Raw genomic sequence first — 15589 nt, 5'->3', positions numbered from 1 at the left:
GATAAAAGCAATATGCAGCCCTTTTTTTCTGTGTGTAATTTGGAACAGCTCTTCTTTTTTCACTTTGACAGGTTCATAGTGATTTACACCCATATGAAAATCTGTTGCATTGCTTAGAAAAGCAGACAGGTAGCATATTCCTTAGAGTACAATAAAAAAAAAAAGAACATTTCTGAAATAAAATGCTAGAAAGCCTTGTAGGACAGTAGATAAGCCAGAAAATTCATTTAGGTCACCCACTGTGTTCTGGGCTTACTTGGAAAAAGAACCAATTGCACTAATCTGTAGCAGTTAAAACACATCTAACAAAGAACTGTGTTTTTTTTTTGTCTCAGTGGAACTATTTGACAGTTCCACTGAGGCTGTTCCCAGGCATCATTATACTAAGAAGAAATTCCTATTTTTTCTGTCATTTCACTCCTACTACTAATATAAACTCTTGATTTTCAAGCCAGTTCGTATTTTCATAAAAAGAAATGTGTCCCAGATCCTTCTGCCAGATCAGGGATGGATTATCACGTTGAAAGTTGGCTTTAATAAGTTCAAAGAGTCAGCAATGGTCAAAGCCAGAGATTTTGGAAGACACTACAAACTTAAGAATACACTCTTTCCCATCCATCTTTGAAGTCCACGTCCACCTCTGCTGAGTGCAGAGACAGAATGGCTGTTCATCCTCCTCCTCACCCCTATTTTGGCTGTGGTACCATTCATTTGCAGATACAACCCATACAGGTGTAAAGTACAGTATTATTTTGCACACTAAAGTGGACAGCAAGAAGACAATCTTCTCTTTAACTCTCTGACCTGAACCAAGATCCTGAGCACTTAAAAACAGCTGTCAGCTGTATCAACAAACAGAAAGAAAAGCTGGTCAAGATTGCAAGACCTTCATAGAAGCAAATGTAGCTTACTGTAGGTTATACATATTCAAACACAAAAACAAAGTTTTCTGATCCCAGAGTATCTCAAACATCTCTGTTTCGTTCCGTGGCACTATGAGAGTGACAGGACACCTAGCATTTTATCAAACAGAAAAATTCATACTAATTAATTAATAACTATAGAACAAGTTGTAAGAAACAAATGGCAGAAATCCTAATGAACATTCTACGCCTTGGGAAACAGCTTTCAAAAACTGAACTGAGTGAAGTCGGTTCTATAAGAGACTATTGGCAAGTTCAGTATCCTCATAGAGAGGATCTTGAGTCCCTTAAAATCTTTAGTCTTGATTCTCCAATCACACTGCTAACCCAAACTCTATCTAATAGAGAATTTTGCCCACCAGGTTTCAAGGAAGGATGACAGAATGACCCTGACATTAGAACCAGGTCACTCATATCTTACAGTACTCTGCATGGGATCCCATAAAGTGCAGAATAACTTATCTTCTATGGGACATTTCCATGAGAGAATTATATTTTCACAGAGCAGGTGTTTAGCTCCTTCTTTAAATGTCAGCGTGTCTCCTTACACCTTCATTTCCAAATTCACCTCTACTTGTGTAATTCAGATCTCTGAATGATGCTACTATTTCTAATGCATTTCTTCCCTTATGTCTTTCCAGGCTGATTTACTACTTTTCTTTGTTACTGTTTAAATAAGAATAAAAACGTTATGTGAATCCAGAAAGAAATGTTACACCAGTATCTTGCCTTAGATTTGGTCGCTCAATGACAAAATTAGAAACTTACTCTTAGATGAAGTGTCAACATTTGCCTAACTTTATTCATAGCAGCTTATAAGTAGGTCATCAGCACAAGAAACCAAAGATCAACAGCAATTGCCAAAGTGTCTCAGCTCCGGGATGAAGTTCTCATTTTAAATATACTTGATAGCACTGCAATTTTGATATTTTTAAGCTACAGAACATTTGTTGTGTTTTCAATTTTAAAGCATTTTTTATTTTTTATATATGATGCAAGACTTTGGAAATAAGGAGAGCAAAAGTGCACAGTGTCATTCTTAAAAGAAAGCAACAAGCTAAAGAGCTACAGAAAATAAAATACAACTTATTTTAACAGAGGACAAATTAACTTGCATTCCTTAAGTAACCAATTTATTAAGAAGTATTTAAAAGGATTGTTAATAATTTCACCCAAAAGGTGAACAGAAACATTAAAAAAGTACAATTTTCCTGTTACCCTAAGTATGAACAGAAGTGGCTTAATGTGAGATTCTTTACCATTATACCTGAGGAAGTTCAATTCTTGAAATAGCTTGTATTCATCAACATAAACAACAGCAGAAGTCACAATGATATAGATGTATTTCAAGAAAATGAAAAAAAAAAACCTAAAATATGCATTTAATCAGGTGGGTTGTGTGTTTTTCAAATTGTTTTCATGCATATTTAATTAACCTGAGACATATAATTATGCAAGATGAAATAGGTACCAGACTGTGTCCCAGGCTGTTCTGATTCACAGTCTTCCAATAGAGATTTTTTTAACTTGAATTAATTATTTAAGAAGTTCTCTAAAACCATTTTCAGCAGGTGGCATAAACAAAGGAAAAGACAAAGAATTCACAAACTATCAGCAAACCCTCAGCTCCATTTGATGCAGTATCAATAAGATAACCCATTTTTCAAGATTTTTTTTTGTTTACTTGTTTGTTTTTAATCAAGACTGCTGAAGTACAGGCATAAAATGATTCACTGAAGTACTGGAATAACTTAGGGAGGAAGAAGTCCCCTAATTTTCTGCCATTCCCCTAAACCCTATCTGCACAGTGACAGAGAGATACACTTTCTCACACCCATGTGTGCATAGCTCAGTAGCTATGTATGCCTGACACACTTACAGGTGAAATATATGTACTCACTCACCTATAGGTTCTACACACAGATAAATATCATCTAGGAATAAGCATACATTCCTATGAATCCATACATATATATACCATTATGCACCTAAGCGCACACACAAGCATGGATACACACAAACAGAAACCCAGAGATACAGGAACATAGACAAGGCATACACATAAGCACAATCAACTCCAGAAGCACACACATATACCCATACAGCTGGATGCATACTCACATGGATAGATAGATATACAGGCATATATGTAGAAGAGTTTACACTGGCTCCATGATCCTTGCTTTCTCCTTTCTTTCTGAAGCCTTTCAATTTTAGGATTCTGGTGTGAGCCAGATCCCTGTTGTGGATACACCTCTGGAGAAGCAAAGCCTTTCCAGTTTCTTTAAGGTTCCTCACCTCTCTCCCAGAATCAGATCCAGGAGATCAGCTGGGTACCAGCACAGCTCTCCCAGCTGCTGGCTTGGCACTTTCCACCAAAGCTTACGGAAGGGTAGAGGACAGCAAGATATCTTCCCTCCACTCCCAAATCCTGCCTCCCTGGGAGCAGAAACCTCTGGGCAACATCTGGACACAGCTGCTTTGCCCTGGGCAAGCCAACCCCTTAATGCTCCCCCTCCCTCCATCCCTTTGCTGAGTCCCCCTGCACCCTACCTCCCCTCCACAGCATGACAGCCATAAGTCCCCCTCACACCTTCTCCTGTTCCCCAGCTCCCACTGGCAAAGTGCCACTCTGAACTTTGTTTCCCCTGGCTGCACAACCTGCAGTGCCCCGGGCAGTGACTGCATCTCCTTGTGAGGGCAGGGACTGGGATAGGGACTCAGGATGTGGGGACTGAGGTATGGGGATCTGGGATGAAGGACATGGGATGCAGAGATTGGGATGCAGGGACCCAGGATGAAAGGACCAGGATGCAGGGAGTCAGAATGCAGGGGCAGGGATTGGGGTGCAGGGATTTGAGAGCTGGAATGCAGTGATCTGAGACCTGGGATGCAAGGATCAGGATACGGGATGCAGGGGTCAGGATGCAGGATGCAGGGAGCGGGATGCAGGATGACAGTGCCTAGCTCCTTACCGTGCAATGAAGGTAGGTCCCGGTGAGGTTCTCCAGCTGCTCTCGGTCATCACGAGCCTCCCGATGTGCTTGCTCAACATCCACCGGGGAGTTTCACCCCCCGAAACTTGTGTGAGCCGCTTCCTTTGGGAACAGTCACAGCTCGTCCCCCCCACTTTGGATCGGATCCCGATGGAAACTCATCAAGGCCTCCTGGGCGGTCGGGGGTAAGGCTGAGAGGGAGAAGGAGGAGAGAGGGACAACCGGAGGGAAACACTACGATCACCAAGTAATCGTCCCCTTCCCTTCCCTTCTCTGGAGCACCTCCTTCCCGTTCCTCCGAGCAACTTTGCCTCTCCTCATCCAGGCAGCACCCGACACCAGCGCTGTTAACTGGGGTCCCTTTAGGCAGCCTGGCATCTTTCTAGAGCTCCTCTCCTTTCTGGGCAAAGGGGGTTGGTGCAAAGCTCTAAATGAGGAGACGACCTAGAGTTGCACACACACGGAGGGAGAGACGGCTGGCATTTGCCGACTGCCTCTCCCGGCACTCGGGGCGTGCGCGGAGGAGTTGGCTGAGCCCTCTTCCTATCATTTATTCATTCGCTGCGTTTTTAGTTTTAACTTTGAAGCTGCCTAATCGCTCGTGACGCTGCCGCGAACGGGGCGGTGGCACGCAGCCCTCGGAAGAGCCGATGTCCCCATGCTGCGGGGCTGCGCTGCCCGAGGCTGTATGACGGCGGGCAGCCCGGTCTCGGGGGGATGTCACGGAGTAGGCGGACGAGGGGTAGGGGTGGGGTGTTGGGGGGGGGACGGACACGGGGACGCTGCTGTCGCCTGGCAACCCCGCATCCCTGCCCCGAGCATCCCTCCCCCAGCGCCCGGATTGGTCGGGGCCGGGGGTGACGCCCCTTCGAAGATGCTGCGCTGTGGCTCTGCGATTGTCGCATCCTCAGAGCTCGGAGCGGGCAGGGGGCTGCTTGCTGCCTGCTGAGAGCCCGGGCAGTCCGGGGGCTTTATCACCGTCCTCCTGCCCTCTGCCTTCCAGCTAGCTCCGTAGATTCGCTTCTGCTCTACATCTCCTAGAAAAGCGCTTGTATGCATATAGATGCAGATAAAAATATGCAAATACATGCGTTTCTATATAGTTTATATAAGAAAATGTATTCTGTGTATTCTATCTGCATTTCTATCTTCTGCATGTTATCCTCTATATTCTCTCCCTATATTTTAACTCTCCTATAAGGAAAACAAAAAGAGGTAGAGTTACTGGGGAAAGAACACACCAGTGTGCAGCAAAGCAGGATGGAAAATGAGAACAAAAATCACATTTTGTGGTTTATATGTTTGGAAACCAAAAATTTATGCCACCTGAAGTGTTAAAGGGAGGCCACAGTCTGAAAGAAAGCATTGAACACCACAAGGTGAGCGTGCTGTGACAGTCAGGGAGGGTGGACTTACTTTAGAGAGAGTGAGTTTAAGTCATGCTGCATGGGGCACTGCTGGTATTCCATGTGGCTTCATTGCTTTCTGCTGTAGGGAACAGTGAGCAGCTGCTTCCTGCTGCTTGAGTGGAGTATGGAAACAGAGTCCATAAAATCCCAATACTTCCCTCTCCATCACAGCCATCAGTTGGGACACTGTGCATTTCTCACCTTTGACTCTTTCAGCAGGGAGAAAATCACCACCCACCTCTCCCTGAATGCTTTCCTGTGCTGGGATGTGCCCTCAGCCCAGATGGTGCACCATCATTGCTCAGGTAGAGCAAAGAAAGAGGCACTGCAGTCAGGAGCTGCAATCCTGCAGCTCACGTGGGGCCACTATTGTTCCAGCAACCCTGGTTTCCAGTGCGGAATTGAGTCAATTCAAAAGAAAATGTCATAATACAATAAATCTGATCCCGCTTTTTACTATTTTGTGTTGTCATTTCACATCTGTTTACTTTTGTGTACTTTTGTGTGTACTACCCATTACATTTCAGCCCCTTGGCTAATTTTGTGAGCGTTTCTCCTGGAAGCCAAGGACATTTGCTAAGATGTGCAGGTTAAATAGTTTCATTAGGGACTTCAAAGTTAAACAGGGAGTGTATGAAAAAGTCCAGTCCCTTTCAGGGTTAGCCCACTGTACATGGCATTAGAACATGAGGCATTGTGTTAACATCAGGGTAAACCAGAATGGAAAAGGAATTGGTCTCCTATCTTTTAAATCACAGCACAATGTGACAAACAAGTCTGAAATACTTTTTTCTTTTTCCCCCTCACTCTTTCAGGCTGATTGCCAGGAAAGTCCAATGGAAAGGTGGGTCTGATTCTGCATTGTCTTGTACACATTAGCTAGGACTCAAAGTGAGTAGGAAAGTAACTTTTTGGTTGAATAGGAAATAAAACCCACTGTGTCTGAAATTGGTCACCATAGGCACCAAGTGGAATTTGGCTTAAAGATATCGTAAGATGTGCAGCAGGCAACTTTTCTAGGGGCAAGGCAACCTGTTTATTCACGCCTGTGCTTTGAGAATCATCTCTGACACTGCTGGCTTATTCTTTTTTCATACCTGCTGCTGTGAAATGTCTGATAAAGGTTCCTGATGCTGCTGCCCCTTGCATTTACATCTGGCTACTGAGAAGCAAGGAAATAAACCGACTCATCTAACTGAGCTGTTACTGATGACATATGGGTTAGAGTCCTACTTTATTCCAGTGCTCTTCCTTTGCTTTTCAACTATCAGAGCACCTATCCCACTCATTCCTCTGATGGATTCTACATATTTCAATGTATGACTGGCAGAAACACTTTTTTTTTTTTTTTTTTTTTTTGTGAAGAAAATACATGTGCTACAGTTCTCTTCTGGGAAAGCATGTGCTGTATCCAGGTGTTGTGAAGATGCAGCCCCATAGCTAGCATCCCATACTAAGCGTGTGTTATCAGGCAGTCACATACTGAGACTTATGAGTACACACAGCAAAACAACACAAGGCAATTCAGAGCTCTCAGAAAAGCTCTGCAATAAGAGGTGTTTTAGTGTTACTAGGCAAATTGCTCACTTGAGGCTAAATTGTGCACCCTACAGTACACTTGAATGTAGGTATACCCACAGTTAGACACAGTGATTGGGCAATGCAAAGCTTGTCAGGGGACAGCTTTGAGAAAAGAATCAGCAGATTTCAGTGCCTTTGACCTGGATGCAAAGAAGGAATCTTACTATGAAGTGTATTTATGAGTTGTCACATCATATTAAACTGAGTTCAAAAGAAGGTTTGAGTAGAAGAATTTGGTTTTATAAAATACATGAACATATTTAATTAACAGGCTTACCACCACAAATAAACAGTTGCATATCTTTTTTTCTTACTAGGAATTATAGCACGAGCTTCAAGATTGCACACCTGGGAACTTTCCAATTTTACATTTGATAGCAAAACACTGTTCCGGAAGAACACTTTGTAGGGTTCCCTAACTTGGTATAAGCAGCTGCTTTCAGACACGCTCAAGTTATTTGCAGATTAAACCCTAAAGCAGTGCTTTAGGAAAATTGCAAGGATGCATGTGTAGTCACTGAGTGATCTATGGATTGGACCCAGCCTATCTGAATAATTCATGAGACCTGAGATCCTTCCTCCTCTCCCAGGGACCTTAAAGAAATGGACAGGGATATGGTCACGGATCAATGAGTTATTCTGGCAAATTTCCCCTACTAGCAGGTTTCCAGCAACTCTGCAGCTGTAGAGTTTATTTCTGTATGACTGCGCATAAAACAACTCCTTGTCCAGTCACCCTGAGCTAAGAGTGGTGGACTTCACTACAACATAAAGCCTGGCATATATCAATGTATTGGGGCACACAACAGCAGCACCTACAAAAGATATGGTATTCTCCTGACAGTTAATCTCAGGGTGTAGAACAGCAGTTTGGTGGAGCAGGAATGTTCTCTCCCATTTTTGTGTATCCCTAGTTGTCCAAATGTGTCTTTGCAATGTGGTAGCCCTGTTGGTCTACACTTCTGGAGATGCAAAGGTAACAAGCTCATGCCAGCTGGTGTGAATATCTACCAAGTCTCATACTAGGCTTATTCCTACCTGCTAGTTCTAGGTGACACTGACAGAGTGTGAGGGTGCTTTCAGAGGGACATATATTTGCATCTAGTAGTTTCAAGTAGTTTCAAACTGCAGTTATGGAGAGTGTGAGGGGTGCCGCTCTGTTGTACCTAAGGGCCTCACAGATCTCCAAGGACAAATCTGCGGAGTACCAAAAAGAGGTAAGCTAAAATCCCAAGTTTTTTCCAAAACAAATATGCACTTGCTTTTTACTTAAAAATACATGGCTAATTAACTTCATAATGAAGTTCATCTCCAAAATGTAATGCCTTCCTCTCATATTGGTAAGTGATTTTGAAGAAATTTTAGGTCACTACAAATACTGCTAAATATACTCTTGTATGATAGTGGTCACAACACTTCTCCTCCCACTGCTGATTATCATGGACATACTGGGACTTCAGTGACATGGTTATTTCCTGCTTTTTCCTGTGATATGGCTTGATACCAGTTTCCTTGAGAATATGCCATGACATGCTCACATACTTCTTGGGAAACACTAACATTTTTCAGCAGAAAGGACAGGGAAAATTCTGACTATATGGTTAATCCCAGCAAAAACCTGGGCTTCAAGTGTCATGGCACATAGACAAAAGCTGTGTTCCACATCACCTGTGTGCAGGAGGATCCACCCTTTCTCCCTCTACTTTCCAGGGTCATCAGTGTCTCCACCAGCAGCTCTCTTCAGTTTCTCTTTCTCCAGACAAATTTCCTGTAGTTTTCAAAAAGTTTTCCTCTGTTTTTCTCACCTTCTTCCCTTCTATTCTGCAGAGTTGGCCTATTCTATTGGCTGCTAATGATGACCGTTCAGGTTCATGCCAGACATACAAGTGCACATTTCTCATTTGCATTCCACAACTCTTCCCTAGCCAAAATCCTACAGCAAATTGTGCAGGTGCAGGGGTGATCAGAACTAGGGCTCTGCCTAGTGTATGCCTGGTATGTGCAGCACACACTGAATCATCTATGATGTCCATTTCTTATCAATCTGTTTTCAAATTCCACTGTCAATTTGCATCTCCTCCCAAGGATTTCTCTTAAACCTGTGGTATAGGAGGTAGTATTTGTATTCTGACAGAAGCAGGTTGCCCAGGGAAGTAGTGGAGTAACTGTCCCTGGAGTTGTTCAAGAAACGTGTTGGTGTGGCACTGAGATGCGTAGCATGCATAGTGGTGATGGGTTCAGTGGTTGGACTAGATGATCTCTGTTTTTTTTCTTCCAATCTTAATGATTTTAATCTATGATTATCTAACACAAGCTTTTCCAGGAAGAGCAGATGTCTTCCTCAAAAGGACACAGGTCATAGCACAGTAGCACAAGCCAATCTCTGTCATATGTATCATTTAAATTACTTCAGGCAGCCCTCTCCATTCTACAAAAACCTACCTGTTATCTGTTTTCTTACCATGTGAGTAACCAGGTAGCAAATCTCAGAATCACCTAACACATTTTGCTTTTAACACGAATCACATTTACACTCCTGTGCTAATTATTTTTTTTAGTTTGTGAGCTGTTTGCAATCTGACTTCTTCATACTATTTCTTCCTCCCCCCTCAAAATCCCTTAATAGCATCTCCTTTCTTCAGAAATATTGTCCCTTCCCCCATCTCCCTTTTCTGTAGGAATTACTGCATTTGCATATTTTGTTTAAGGTGCTTAGGAATTATTGACAAGTTTGCTTTCCCCTGTGGGGATGTGCGACACAGTCAAGCTGTGAGCCACTTAAAGCATCAACTGGCTGATAGAAAGGATTGCTTGTGCTTCTGAATTAGGGCACGGGCCAAGAAATGCAGCACATGCTGTCAGGGACTGTGGCACACAGATCCATTTCCTTTATAATCCTATGATATCTATGACCTACCACATACAGAGCAAGGCAAAAGATCTACATTTTCCCATTAGCTCAAGAAATCAACTTCCTGTGAAATAAATTTACTCACAGCCCCTATGCCACTGCATTGCAAGCCTGAAAACCCTGGTTTTATTATGTTGGTGAGTGTATTTCAGACTCCTTTCACACTGAGAATCCATCTGGTTATACTATTGTCTAAATGTCCTGCTGAGATTCTACTTTGCCACTGGTTAAAAAAGGATGGTTAAATTTATAAATAGGAAGTTTATTGTGTTTGTCTGTTGAAAGATATTCCGGATTTTATCTTGTCTGGGGTAATTGTTGGTAGTGGGTTTTTCTTTGAATTATTCATTCATTCCTCCATGCCAAGAATTTAATTTTACTAGCACTCCTGAAAGGAACAGCAAGTTCACAGCTAAAAAGACAAAATAAAAGAGCTAAAGTTCCTGGAAATGAGATGGGATAAAAAAATCAAGGGCTAAGGACCTTATCCATCCCTTATCAAAGACAATGCATTTCCCAACAAAGAAGTCATACCTGTACCTGGAAAACTGCCAGCACAAAAACAAATAGTGCAAGTGGTGACTAAAGTAGCATTTGAGTTCTTTTAGAGCATTTGGACTACTTTTATTTTTTATTTTTTTGTCAGAACACTGTTGTGCTCTCTAATTAAAAAAAAAAAAAAGAGAGGAAATACAGACAAACTAGGAGCTGCATATTTTTTTATCTAGCTTGTTCTATTTAAATTGAACGTCAGTAAACATGGATAGGAGAATAACTTAACGTTGCAAAGCGGCCCAAATTTGAGAAATATGAGAATTAACATTGACAGTGGAAATTTAATTCAGCTCTCTTGTGCATAAACATGTTGATACACTCTTTAATTGGTTTAATAGTCTTTTTTTTTTTCTTGCAGAGAATTCTGACACATTCAGAACCCCAAAGAAACATGACTTACTTTGTCTGTAGTTTGATTTCTCTGCATTATTCACTGACTGCCTTGTATACTGTGTACTATCCACACCCTGAACTGTAGAAAGACTTATATTCTCCAGAAAAACACTGAAGTGTTCTTCACATTTCGTTATCCCCATTTACTTTTATTCCATTCCTGAGGTAAGGTTTAGAGGGAGCAGGTTAGGAGACTTTCTTTCATTGGTCTCTTACAAGCTCTTTTTCAAATGCATGTTATTTGCTAACTTAAGAAGGTCATTTATCTATATTTTTCCCTCCCTGCTCCTTGTATAAGGTTGAGACCATCTCCAGAAAAGTGCTGGATATGCTGGTCTTCGCTCAGATTTTCTGTCAGAGGAGGTTGACAGAGTTGGCTCCCACAAAGCCATAAGGCTTGTGCTACACACCATCATTAGATGGCCTAACTGTGGATATAAAATAGTAACTCCATTTACACAACTTAATTTGCTATGCAAAGAGTTAAGGAAGGAAAAACAAAAAAAACCTTAGATCAATGGTTTTTGGAGCCTTGCCTCAAATCAGAGGTAACTTTCTAAGAACACTGTTATGGGATTACACCAAATATCCATCCGGGACAATATTTTATCTTAATTCACGGTCAGTAGCAGATGAATGATATAGAGACTAGACAAAGGAGAAAAAAACGATCTCAAAATACTACTTATGGCTTGAGTAACCTGTGCTTTAAGGAATTTCATCTTCTTTTCACCCCATTATTCTGTTTGACTTTACAAAACCCTGCTGCATAGAATTCCCTTACTGAATTAGATGTTGTGTGAATAGCATTTCCAATTTGTATTTTCAGCTTGCCTCAGCAAGATTATCGAATTCGTGCATTCTGAGAAACCATGAATGATTTTCTTCTTATCCTCTTCACAGTACTCATGATTTTAGACATTTGCTGTATCCCTCCTCCTTTGTCTGATCACAATTCTGCAAATTCTATTCTATTTTTTTTTGGTTCACAGTATCTTCTACTAAAAGATGAAGGATACCATTTTTAGTCCTAGAAGTGTGGGAGAAATATCTGTTATTAAGGTGTTGTAATAATGATACTGGTTTTCTTAATTTTTTTTTTTGCTGTCCCTTCCTAATGACTCCTAACATTTTCTTTGTCATTTTGACAGCTGAGTTGGCTGTTTCAGAGAACTATCCCAAGCAATAACAGTTAATTAAGGGTTCACTGTATCATCTGCATAGCCAGAATTACTTTTTTTTTTTGGTCTGCAGTGCTTTACTTTCATTGATAATGACTTTCATCTGCAGTTTTATAGTCCAGCCAGTCAATATTGTGAAATTGTTTTGTATTTTGTAGCTATTAGCTTTGCTTTTTACTATTCTGAATATCTTTATGTGAACAATGAAAGTGTCATCTCTCATTAGTCAATCTTTTTCAAGATATTTCCAGACTGTATTAATGTTGATCCTAGAACAGGCATTTGGGGAACTCACTGGGAATCTTGTTTCATGATGAAAATTGAGCACAAATCCCTACACTTCAGTTCCTCATTTTCAGCTACTTCCTACTCTCTCATTTAATTGCTAAGTCTTTTATGAGAATATTTGTCAAAAATGTTGCAAATATTCAAATACTTTTCTTTTTGCTAATGGGCTCCAAATTGCAATTGCAACATGGCTAACTCCATACCAAAAATCTATTCCCAACTGATTTTTCCATGCTTTGTTGATAGCTTTAGTTTCCTTAGCAATTTTTTGGTCTGACAGATAGATATATTGGACTGTATTTCTCCAGATCACCCCCAAAATGCTTTTAAACAACTTCTGATGGATTCTATTCCTTGGGTAACAGAGCTGATCTATGAAATAGGTTACAGACCACAGGCAGTAGGTCAGCAGTTTTATATCTGAATTGCTTTATCACTTTAGTCTGACAATTTTTATTACGTTTCATTTTATGTTTCTATTTTTTTTTTAATATCTCTTCTCTTGACAACTAGATTTAAGACAGTTCTTCAGACTTGTTACCTATAAAGAAAGACTTTGTCAAATACTGATGCAAAACATTCATTGAAGTTTTCTGTTACATCCTTGAGTGCTTCTTCAGTGACTGGACTATTTGTAGACCTCATAAGTCTGACAGTTTTCTGATGTAGTAAAAAAAAAAAATGCTATTAGCCTTTATGCTTTATTTTTACCTAGCTCCTCAAAACAATTTTTGACTTAACGCATGACACTGGAGATTTTATAGATCAGAAAGCAATTGCTTATATCCCACTTGCAAGATCAATAGGCATACACTGTAGAAGAAGGAATATGTAAATAAATTACGGTAAAAATGATTTTCACAACTATTTATGAAATAAGGCAGATTTTTTACCACATATGTGATACCAATATATGCAACTTGTAAAAGTATGAAGTAAATTTAGAAGAATCTAAAAATATGCTTCTATCTGCTTCTTTCACTGGTCCAACAATGCAGGTTTACTGTATGAACTCCTTTCAGACTGTCAAAGATGAATTTAGAGAGCTCTGCAGAGAAATAAATGGGAACTACTTTGCTGATCCTGCTCTAATAATGCTCATTATTTGGATGGGCAATTTCATTTCTGACTCCCTGACCTTTCTAGTCATGTCATACTTATAAACATTAAGAGATCTTACTCTAGCAAAAAAAAAAAAAGGACTTTTTTTCATATTTCCTGAATTGTTTTTATGAGGACAGAAAAGAGAGTATGAAGTGAAATGGGCAGCTTATTACATGAGGTGGATCAATATATATCTTTTTTTGTACTGCAGTAGAAAGATGGCTTAGTTGGTTTCATAGCTTGCAACTAACATTACTTGGGGCTAGGAAGACCCAAAGGAAACTTGTACATGTTAATGAAAATAAAGCTTGAAGCTGCCCGCAGAGAAAAGGAATTTCCCTCTGATTCAAGTACAATATGGATCTTGTTGATGTTCTACAAGAGAAAGAAGAAATGGGTATCAGATGCTTACAAAAGGCCTGGCAGGATTTATTGCAAACAGTCAGTAACAGCTACCTATACATACACGTACAAGCACATCCTCCTGAGTGCTTTAGGTAGTCTTGTGTACAGAGGAGAGTGGTGGGATAACTCCTGCTTTCTAGCAGGTTAGTTAGGCTAACAAATAAAGTGCTTGTCAACATACAAATGCAAATAAATACAAAGAAACTTAGAAAAACAATTTCTGAAGCACTTACTCATGTTTCTGAAACAGTCTGGAATATTTCCGTGTAGAAATTTATGTCCAAGAGATGACATTATCTTCAAACAAAAGCATGTGGAAGGACAAAGCTGGAATTAGACCTTCAGCTTATGTAATCCTGGATAAGATTCACAAGTTTCCAAGCTTATAGCATTATAAGACTTGCTACATGTTTTACATATATACATAATGTGTAATGTATAAATGTGCTGTGTAGCAGCATTAGCTGATATGCAGCGCCCATAATAGTCTTTATGTGCTCCTGGGACTTGTCTTTTCTATACTTATTGTCAATCATGCAGTCACACCATAGATGAATTCAGGGGCACATCCACAGCACAGCCACAAAAATACCCCTTTCCTTTGCTGTCCTGCAAACACTGAGACTGAAGTTTAGAGGATTAGAAAAATATGAATACAAGAATACCCCTAGAGCTTTTTCACCTTGAGGCAGCAGAGGACCACATAACAGGCATAAATATATATATATATATATATGCACATATATGCCTGTTACCGTACATATTTTATCATTTTGTGCCAGCAAGAATTGAAAAGTATGGACTGTAAAATGTTTAATTACATATTCATAAGAAGAATAAAAGAAGAAATAGCAAAAAACAACAACAAAAGACAATAATTTTTAAGATTTATAAAAGCTTACCAGTTCTAAAATTAATTCCTGTACAACTAAGGGTATTACTTTGGTAAATATTAAGAAATAAATAACACCAATGGGAGAAATAAAAAAAATACAGATCATACTTTTGCTTTATTTTATATTTATATATTATTTGTTTTAGAGACAGAGCAGCAAACATTTTCGTAGCAGGCAAGTATACTGTTTTGCTCTGAATGTTGCATTCATGTTTTTCAAACTTTAACGTTGCTAACAGCCATTCTATCAGGAAAGATACAGTTTATTCTTTGTAAAGAAGTTCTGATTACCTTATGTTACTTCTTACAGTTACTTCCGTATGTATACCTATATTGAATACAGACCTGTGACAGTATAAGAATGGTGCATAACATTTTGCAAGGCCATTTGGTGTCTGAATATAAAATGAACTTCACAGTCTTTCATTTGCACTGTTTCCTAATCCATTTTTCCCATACACTGTATTACCATAAATCACTGAGATGCTTCTAATAAAAAATCCATTTCTCCAGAAGAAAGTGACAGCAAGCTTGTGATCCCTCCCTCCCTCCCTCCCTCCCTCCCTCCCTCCCTCCCTCCCTCCTTCCCTCCCTCCCTCCCTCCCTCCCTCCCTCCCTCCCTCCCTCCCTCCCTCCCTCCCTCCCTCCCTCCTTCCTTCCTTCCTTCCTTCCTTCCTTCCTTCCTTCCTTCCTTCCTTCCTTCCTTCCTTCCTTCCTTCCTTCCTTCCTTCCTTCCTTCCTTCCTTCCTTCCTTCCTTCCTTCCTTCCTTCCTTCCTTCCTTCCTTCCTTCCTTCCTTCCTTCCTTCCTTCCTTCCTTCCTTCCTTCCTTCCTTCCTTCCTTCCTTCCTTCCTTCCTTCCTTCCTTCCTTCCTTCCTTCCTTCCTTCCTTCCTTCCTTCCTTCCTTCCTTCCTTCCTTCCTTCCTTCCTTCCTTCCTTCCTTCCTTCC

At 40.4% G+C, this 15589-nt stretch overlaps 1 protein-coding gene across 1 annotated transcript in view; it reads right to left on the bottom strand.

Moving 5' to 3' along the window:
- The window catches only part of GRM3 (glutamate metabotropic receptor 3), a 105807-nt gene extending 101704 nt beyond the window's left edge, over positions 1-4103 (bottom strand). Inside the window, exon 1 of the mRNA XM_065743733.1 lies at positions 3899-4103. The gene's annotated coding sequence lies outside the window, so the exon portion shown is untranslated. The remainder of the gene's footprint in view (positions 1-3898) is intronic.
- Between the last annotated feature and the right edge of the window lie 11486 nt (positions 4104-15589).

The sequence above is a fragment of the Cyrtonyx montezumae genome, unplaced genomic scaffold (genome assembly GCF_038088225.1).
Source record: "Cyrtonyx montezumae isolate F1298 unplaced genomic scaffold, pur_monq_1.0 scaffold_3, whole genome shotgun sequence".
In the NCBI taxonomy this organism is placed as follows: Eukaryota; Metazoa; Chordata; class Aves; order Galliformes; family Odontophoridae; genus Cyrtonyx; species Cyrtonyx montezumae.
This window is presented reverse-complemented; position numbering and strand designations above follow the sequence as displayed.